At 42.8% G+C, this 8,822-nt stretch overlaps 1 pseudogene; it reads right to left on the reverse strand.

Moving 5' to 3' along the window:
- Positions 1 to 1,214: 1,214 nt before the first annotated feature.
- LOC102431953 overlaps positions 1,215 to 8,822 on the reverse strand; it is an 11,077-nt pseudogene continuing 3,469 nt past the window's right edge.

Consider the following 8,822-nt stretch of genomic DNA (forward strand, 5'->3'; position numbering starts at 1 on the left):
CTTGTAATTCACTGATTTGATCCTCAGCTTCTGCTAATCTGGTGTGTATTCCTTCCAATGTGTTCTTTATTAGTGCTATGTCATTCTTCATAGTTACTCTATCTTTTCTCATGCTATTGAGCATCTTTATCATCAATTATTCTGCACTCTATGTCTGATAAATTTCTTATTTTCATTTCATTTAGCTCTTCTTCTGGAGAATTCTCTTGTTCATTCATTTGGGGCTTGGTTTTTTGTCTCCCCATTTTGGTTTCCTATTTGCATTTGTATCTGTGTATTAGGTAGACCTGCCATACCTCCCAATCTCTAGTGCAGGACAGTGTTAGATGCTGTTTATGACTGGCCCTGAGTACCCTGTTTGGAGCTATCAGCAATCCACAGGTTGTGGCTCCCTCTGCTAGGGCTGGGTGCCTTTGGGAAGGACCAAGATATGCACCAGCATCTGCTTTTCCTAGCCTAAGCTGGGATTAGATCAGGCAAACATTCAAAGCCTCCAGAGACTCACCTCTGCCTGCAGTCCCATTGACCCCAGACTTGATTAGTCTCAGGCTATTTACCACAGGGTAGAGTGAGAGCTCTTCCAAAAGGGTGGGGCAACTGCCCTCCCCTCAGGCAAAAACCACCTGGATAGCAAAGTTCCAAAGGAGAAAGATTTCCTCCACAGTGTGAGGTTATGACTCAGTACAGGAAATTGGGGTGGTTGCCCTTGAAGCTCCAACCCCAGAGCCCCCAATCCTAGCTTCTGCTCACACAGCTCCAATCCACTCTACCCTCCCTCTGCCAAAGCCCAAGGTGAGTGGCTGCACACAAAATTTTGTACGTTGGCTTTTTAAGAGGGTGCCTGCATTTCCAGCAGTCTCTCACTGGCAGACAGCAACCCTGCTGCTTTTTACAGCCATATGTTATGTGAGCACCTTTCTCAGTTCTGGTGCTCTGGGCTGGGGAGTCCTGCTTGGGGTTTAAAACCCCAAAGTTCTCAATAGGAACCCCCCACAGCTGAGATATTCTTCTGGAACTTCAGCTGCTGTCTGTGGGAGCCCAGCCAGCCCTCTCATGCCTCTACACTTTCTATCAGTCTCTATGTGGCCTCCACTTTCTTTCCTTGGTTATCAGGATTCTCTCCAGCTAGTCTTCATTTGTTTTTCTGGGTGGTTCTTCTGTATTTTAGTTGTATTTCCAGTTTGGTCCTGAGAGAGTGTCAGTGTAGCTTCCAGTTATTGTGCCACCATTTTGGAAATCTGCAAAATGTCATATGGGCTGTAGCACTTGTACCTGTCAAATACTTTCTGGAGGTGGCACACGATCTCCTGGGTCATGATGCTGATCCACTTGGAAGCATCAGTTACTTTCCTCTTCACTCCAGCATCATAGAGATCCCAGGCATCTTGGTAAATCAGTTCATAATCAGTGATAGTGCCATCTTCTGCTCTTCTACCCTTTGTGAGGGCAAAAATCAGCTTGTGGAAGTCACCAGATGTGTCAGAAATAATGTCTTTCTCCATATCAGTCTTGTACATTTCGTTGTAGACTCTGTTCATTTCCTGCCGCTCCTGGATGGTCCTTGGGCAGATGATCTCAATGAGAGAGTTCTCATCAGTACCTAGCCCCTTCATGGAAGCCTTCAGCTCCTAAGCATCATACTGAGTAGGTTTTTACAAGAGGCCCAAAATGACTGTCTCCAGATGGCCGGACAAGGTGGTCTTGAGTGCTCATGTAAGTTTCCTTTTGGACCTTCTCTGGCAGGCAAAGACAATATCTTGTCTCTGTTCATTGCTGTCAGTCAAAATGTTAACAGTGGTGACCTCACCCATCCCTTTGGTCTTTTTTTTTAATGACAAATTAGTTTTATTATATTACTAGAGACCTGGTGCATGAATTCATACACCAGTAGGTTCCCTCAGCCTGGCCTGCGGGATCAGGCCAAAACCGGCTCTCTGACATCCGACGACAGGTCCCGGATTGCAAGAGGGTGCAGGCCAGGCTGAGGGACCCCACTGGTGCATGATCGGGACTGTGGAGGGATGCGGGAGGTTGGCCCGCTGGGAAAGGACCACAGGAGGGCTCCAGGGTGTGTCTGGCCCATCTTGCTCAGGCCTGATTGGCCAGACCCCAGCAGCAAGCTAAGCTACTGGTCAGAGCATTTGCCCCCTGGTGGTCAGTGCACATCATAGAGAGCGGTTGAGTGGCCTTAGCATATTACGCTTAGATTGGCTGAATGGCCGACCGAATGACCGGACATTTAGCATATTAGGCTTTTATTATATAGGACAATTATTATAAGGTAGTTCTATTCAAAAACTACTTTCAAAACTAAAATGGTTTCCAAAAATAAAAGTAGCATATCCATATAAATTGAAGTAATAAATTCTTTAAAACTTTTTATAGAGATGATTTGAATAAAAAAATAACATAGGAAGAATAATTATTCTTGGTATATAGTAATATAATATGTTTCTTAGATATAATATGTTTCTAATACTACATTACAGTTTTTTTTCCTAAAGACTATGTTCTTTTCTAAGTCTTTTAACTTTTAATTTTTTCATAAAATTACTGGAAACCACCTTCAAATTGGCATTTTATTTTTTTAATTTTTTTTCAGAGTGAATTTGTTGAAGAAACTCTATACTGTGTTCCACAGAGATTGCACCAGTCTGCACTCCCACCAGCAGTGTACAAGGGTTTCCTGTTCTCCACATCCTCACCAGCACTTGTAATTTGTTGATTTGTTGATGGAGCCTCATTGTCATTTTTATTTGCCTCTCTCTGATGATGAGTGACTTTGAGCATTTTTTCATATGCTTCTTGGCTTTCTGTATGTCCACTTTGGAGAAGTGTCTATGTAGGTCCTTTGCCCATTTTTAAATTAGATTGTTTATCTTCCTTTTGTTAAGTTGTATGAGTTCCCTATAATTTTTTTTAAAAATTTTATTAAATCTTTATTGTTCAGATTATTACAGTTGTTCCTCTTCTCCCCCCTCCCCATAGCTTCCCTCCACCCAGTTCGCACCCCACCCTCTGCCTTTACCCCCCCCCCCCCCCCACTGTCCTCATTCATAGGTGTACGATTTTTGTCCAGTCTCTTCCCGCACCCCCACACCCCTTTTCCCCCCGAGAATAGTCAGTCCACTCCCTTTCTATGCCCCCTGATTCTATTATATTCACCAGTTTATTCTGTTCATTTGATTATTTATTCACTTGATTTTTAGATTCACTTGTTGATAGATGTGTATTTGTTGTTCATAATTTGTATCTTTACCTTTTTCTTCTTCTTCCTCTTCTTAAAGGATACCTTTCAGCATTTTATATAATACTGGTTTGGTGGTGATGAACTCCTTTAGCTTTTTCTTATCTGTGAAGCTCTTTATCTGACCTTCAATTCTGAATGATAGCTTTGGTGGGTAAAGTAATCTTGGTTGTAGGTTCTTGCTATTCATCACTTTGAATATTTCTTGCCACTCCCTTCTGGCCTGCAAAGTTTCTGTTGAGAAATCAGCTGACAGTCGTATGGGTACTCCCTTGTAGGTAACTGACTGTTTTTCTCTTGCTGCTTTTAAGATTCTCTCTTTGTCTTTTGCTCTTGGCATTTTAATTATGATGTGTCTTGGTGTGGTCCTCTTTGGATTCCTTTTGTTTGGGGTACTCTGCGCTTCCTGGACTTGTAAGTCTATTTCTTTCACCAGGTAGGGGAAGTTTTCTGTCATTATTTCTTCAAATAGGTTTTTCATATCTTGCTCTCTCTCTTCTTCTGGCACCCCTATAATTTGGATGTTGGTACGCTTGAAGCTGTCCCAGAGGCTCCTTACACTATCTTCGTATTTTTGGATTCTTTTTTCATTTTGCTTTTCTGGTTGGGTGTTTTTTGCTTCTTCGTATTTCAAATCGTTGACTTGATTCTTGCAATCCTCTAGTCTGCTGTTGGATCTCTGTATAATATTCTTTATTTCAGTCAGTGTATGCTTAATTTCTAGTTGGTCCTTTATCACAACCTCGAGGGTCTCATTTGATTTCTTGTAGATCTCATTAAGTTTATTGGCAGTTTCTAGAAAATTCTTGAAAAACCTTAAAAGTGTGGTTTTGAACTCTATATCCAGTAGTTTGCTTTCCTCCATTTCTGTCATTTGTGTCCTTTTTCTTTGTCTCCGCATTTTTTATGCTTCCCTGTGTTGATAAAGTGGTTTTCTGTGCTAAGTGTCCTCTTGGGCCCAGTGGTTCAGCCTCCCCAATTACCTGAGGAGGACACTCTTGGTGCACCCCCTTGTGGTCTTTGTGCACAGTCTTGTTGTAGTTAAGCCTTGATTGTTGTAGGTATCACTGGGAGGAGTTGACCTCCAGGCCAATTGGCTGTGAGAATCAGCTGTGTCTGCAGTGGGAGAACTTCTGTGCTGGAGACACCCCTCTGGGGCAAGACTTGCTTCAATGGGGCTTTGGTGCTCACTGAGTCTGCCCCCTGAGTGTGTCCTTTATGGTTCCACGGAGCTGCAAACTGGATGGTCCCACTCTGACCTCTGAGTTTCCTGGCTCCTGGATCTCTAGGGAGGTGCTAATCTAGCCTTTGCCTGAGGCTATCCAGCAAAAGCCTCCCTGCAGGGCTTGGGCGGGGCGGGTCCCACGGGATCAACAGGGCGGGGCTAGCAGTTATTGCTGCTCTCAGTCCTGCCCTCAGAGGCTCTGCTTCTCAATGTCCCGGTAATCGCTGCAAGCCCCTCGGAGAGAAAGCTGCCATTAAAATGGCAAAAAACAAGTACCTCTGAAATCAATAAAAGTTATTTTTAAAAAATAAAATATGTATATATATATATATATATATGTAATTTATACTCATTGCTACTTAAAAATTACAGTAATTATTATACCTGCTACTAGAGCCTATTATGTAATATGTCAATAAAAGAATAACTCTTATTATTATATCACATTTAAAAAATATATCTTTTTTTATCATTTATTGCTGGTAGGACAGTAACCAATTTTGCATTTACTAGTAAATTTATTTCAGCATTCTTTTTTAAAAATATTTTATTGATTTTTTACAGAGAGGAAGAGAGAGGGATAGAGAGCTAGAAACATCGATGAGAGAGAAACATCGATCAACTGCCCCTCACACCTCCTACTGGGGATGTGCCTGCAACCATGGTACATGCACTTGACAGGAATTGAACCTAGGACCCTTCAGTCCACAGGCTGACCCTCTATACACTGAGCCAAACCAGTCAGGTCTAAAAACATATCTTGATAAAATATATTTCAACATAATTGGTTTTCGAATAATCCTTTACATTTTATTTTATGCATTTAAAAACATTGTTCTGGCCTAACCTGTTTGGCTCAGTGGATAGAGCATCGGCCTGTGGACTGAAGGGTCCCAGGTTCTATTCTGGTCAAGGGCATGTACCTTGGCTGCAGGCACATCCCCAGTTGGGGGGATGTACAGGAGGCAGCTGATCAATGCCTCTTTCTCATCGATGTTTCTAACTCTCTATCCCTCTCCCTTCCTCTCTGTAAAAAATCAATAAAATATTTTTTTAAAAATAAAGATAAAATAAAAAACATTGTTCTGGGAGAACCAAGATGGTGGCTAAGGTAAATGCCAGTACTTGCTGTCTCCCAAAACATAAAAAATTACAACTAAAATACAGAACAACCATCATTGAGAACTGCCTAAAATCTGGCTGAATGAAGTTCTACAACTAGAGAAGTAAATAAGAAAGCACATTGAGACTGGTAGGAGGGGCAGAGGCATGGAATGGGCTGGTCCAACACCCACAAGTGGCATTTTTTTTTCAGTGGGAAGGATATTTCCAAGACCTCCTGTGAGAAGTAGAGGGTCCCAGCCCTATACCAGACTCCCAGCCCATGGTTCCAGAGCTGGGAAGAGAAGTTTCAGTAACTTCAGGCTGTAAAAACCAGTGGGGATTATGGCTGAGTGACATGGAAGCTGCTGGAATCTCAGCTGTTCCTCTTAAATAGTCCATACATGAACTTATATGCTCCTGCCTCCTCTGCCACCAGGCAGCAGTTTTGGGGGAATCCAGGGACATACAGGGAGGAACTGAACTGTTTGGTATCAGAACAGGAACTTGGGGTCAGCTTTCTCTCAGCAGTGTTGCTCCCAAGGGTCATTGTTCCTCTGCTGGGACCTCCCCTGTTGCAGAGCTACCTGGCAGCTATATCTGAGTTTCCATCAGTGTGGCCCACCCTGGTGATTCCCTGAGACCCACCCCACCCAATTTGCAGACACACCCAAGCTATCTATAATGGCTTTTCCATATGAATGGCCTGTCCTGGCTTAGGCTTCAGACTACTAAAATCTCTCAAACAAGCAGCAGCTGGAGTCAATGTGCCCCAAACCTATCAATAAACGGCCCAAGACCTGGCACTAGCACCAGTCTGACTTGCTTCACAGCTGGACCTTGCCTGGTCACTTCCTAGCCCAATCCAAGTAGCAGCTATCTACAGGTCTCTCTGTAGCTCCTGCTGGTGGCTACAGACAATGGCAGACTTTACACCTCCCAGGAGGCCCCAGAACCAGTGCACTTAGGGGAAAGCTTCAGTACATACCAGATTACAGTTCTACACATCCACAAGTAACACACTCAAGGGGAAGACTCAGCAAGCACCAAAGCCCCACTGAAGCAAGTCCTTCTCCACAGGGGTGTCTTCTGCACAGCAGCTCTTCCATTGTAGACACAGCTGATCCTCACAGCCAATTTGGCCTGGAGGTCAAATCCTCCCAGTGACACCTACAGCAATCAAGGTTCAACTACAAAAAGACTGTGCACACAGCCTACACAGGGGCACACCTAGAATGCCCAGCTCAGGTGACTGGGGAGGCCAAGCCACTGGACCCTACAGGACACTTACTATATTCTATTAATTCTAGGAGACATAACAGCTCTACCTAATAGATAGAAACAAACACAGGGAAGCAGCCAAAATGTGGAGACAAAGAAACATGTCACTAATGAAAGAAATGGAAGCAAGCAAACTACTGGATAGAGAGTTCAAAACTATGGTTATAAGGATTCTCAAGGATCTTAATGAGAGCTTCAAGGGGATTAATGAGAGCATCAAGGGACTTAGTGAGATTTTCAAGGATCTTAGTGAGAATTTCAATGACATGAAAAAGTACCAGTGAGAAATTAATCATACACTAACTGAAATAAAGAGTAATTTACAGAGATTCAACAGTAGAGTAGAGGATTCTGAGAATTAAATCAATGATTTGGAAGATGAGGAAGCAAAAAACACCCAATCAGAAAAACAAAAAGAAAAAAAATCCAAAAATATGAAGATAGTGTAAGGAGCCTCTGGGACAACTTTAAGTGTACCAACATTCACATTATGTGGGTGCCAGAAGGAAAAGAGAGAGAGAGCAAGATATTGAAGACCTATTTGAAGAAATAATGACAGAAAACTTCCCCTACCTAGTTAAAGAAATAGACTTACAAGTCCAGGAAACACAGAGAGTCCTAAACAAGAGGAAGCCAAAGAGGACCACACCAAGACACATCATAATTAAAATGCCAAGGGTTAAAGACAAACAGAAAATCTTAAAAACAGCAAGAGAAAAACAGTTAGTTATCTATAAGGGAGCACCCATATGATTGTCAGCTGATTTCTCAACAGAAACTTTGCAGGCCAGAAGGGAGTGGCAAGAAATATTCAAAGGGATGAATAGCAAGAACCTACATCCAAGATTACTCTACTCAGCAAATCTATCATTTAGAACTGAAGGTCAGATAAAGAGCTTCACAGATAAGAAAAAGCTAAAGGAGTTCATCACCACCAAACCAGTATTTCATGAAATGTTGAAGGGTATTCTCTAAGAAGAGGAAGAAGAAGATGAAGAAGATGAAGAAGAAGAAGAAGAAGAAGAAGAAGAAGAAGAAGAAGAAGAAGAAGAAGAAGAAGAAGAAGAAGAAGAAGAAGAAGGAGGAGAAGAAGAAGAAATATGAACAATAAAATGGCAATAAATACATATCTATCAGCAATTGAATCTAAAAATTAAAATGAATGAACAAGAAAAAATGAATGAACAAGAAATCTAATGAATAAAGTAAGCTGATAAATAAAATAGAATCATTGGCATGGAAACATGGAACAGACTGAAGATTCTCAGAGGGAAGGGGGTTGGGGGGTGGAAGAGATTAAACAAAGATCTTATATGCATACTAGAGGCCTGGTGCATGAATTCATGCATCAGTGAAGTCCCTTGGCCTGGCCTGTGGGATTGGGCCGAAACCAGCTCTCCGCCATCCCCCGGATTTGTGAGAGGGCGCAAGCCAGGCTGAGGGACCCCACCAGTGCACAATCAGGGCCAGGAAGGGACGCGGGAGGTTGGCCAGCTGGGGAGGGACCATGGGAGGGCTCCAAGGTGTGTCCTGCCCGTCTCGCTCAGTCCCCATTGGTCAGACCCCAGCAGCAAGCTTACCTACCGGTTGGAGCATCTGCCTCCTGGTGGTCAATGCACGTCATAGCGAGTGGTTGAGCAGCCTTAGCATATCATTAGCATATTATGCTTTGATTGGTTGAACAGCCAATCAGTTGACTGGACAGTTAGCATATTAGGCTTTTATTATATAGGATATGCATTACCTATGGACACAGATAATAGAGTGTGAAGGCCTGGAGCAGGGTGGGAACTGGGTGGAGGGCGGCACTGGCAGGGGGGGTAGGGGGGAGGTAACATCTGTAATACTCTCAGCAATAAAGATGTAAAAAATAAATAAAATAAAATAATTTTAAAAAGCATTATTCTGAGAGGGAGTCCAGAGGTTTCTTCGGGCTGCCAAAGGAATGCATAGCACATGTGATTAAGA

Source organism: Myotis lucifugus, unplaced genomic scaffold, assembly GCF_000147115.1.
Source record: "Myotis lucifugus unplaced genomic scaffold, Myoluc2.0 scaffold_7, whole genome shotgun sequence".
In the NCBI taxonomy this organism is placed as follows: domain Eukaryota; kingdom Metazoa; phylum Chordata; class Mammalia; order Chiroptera; family Vespertilionidae; genus Myotis; species Myotis lucifugus.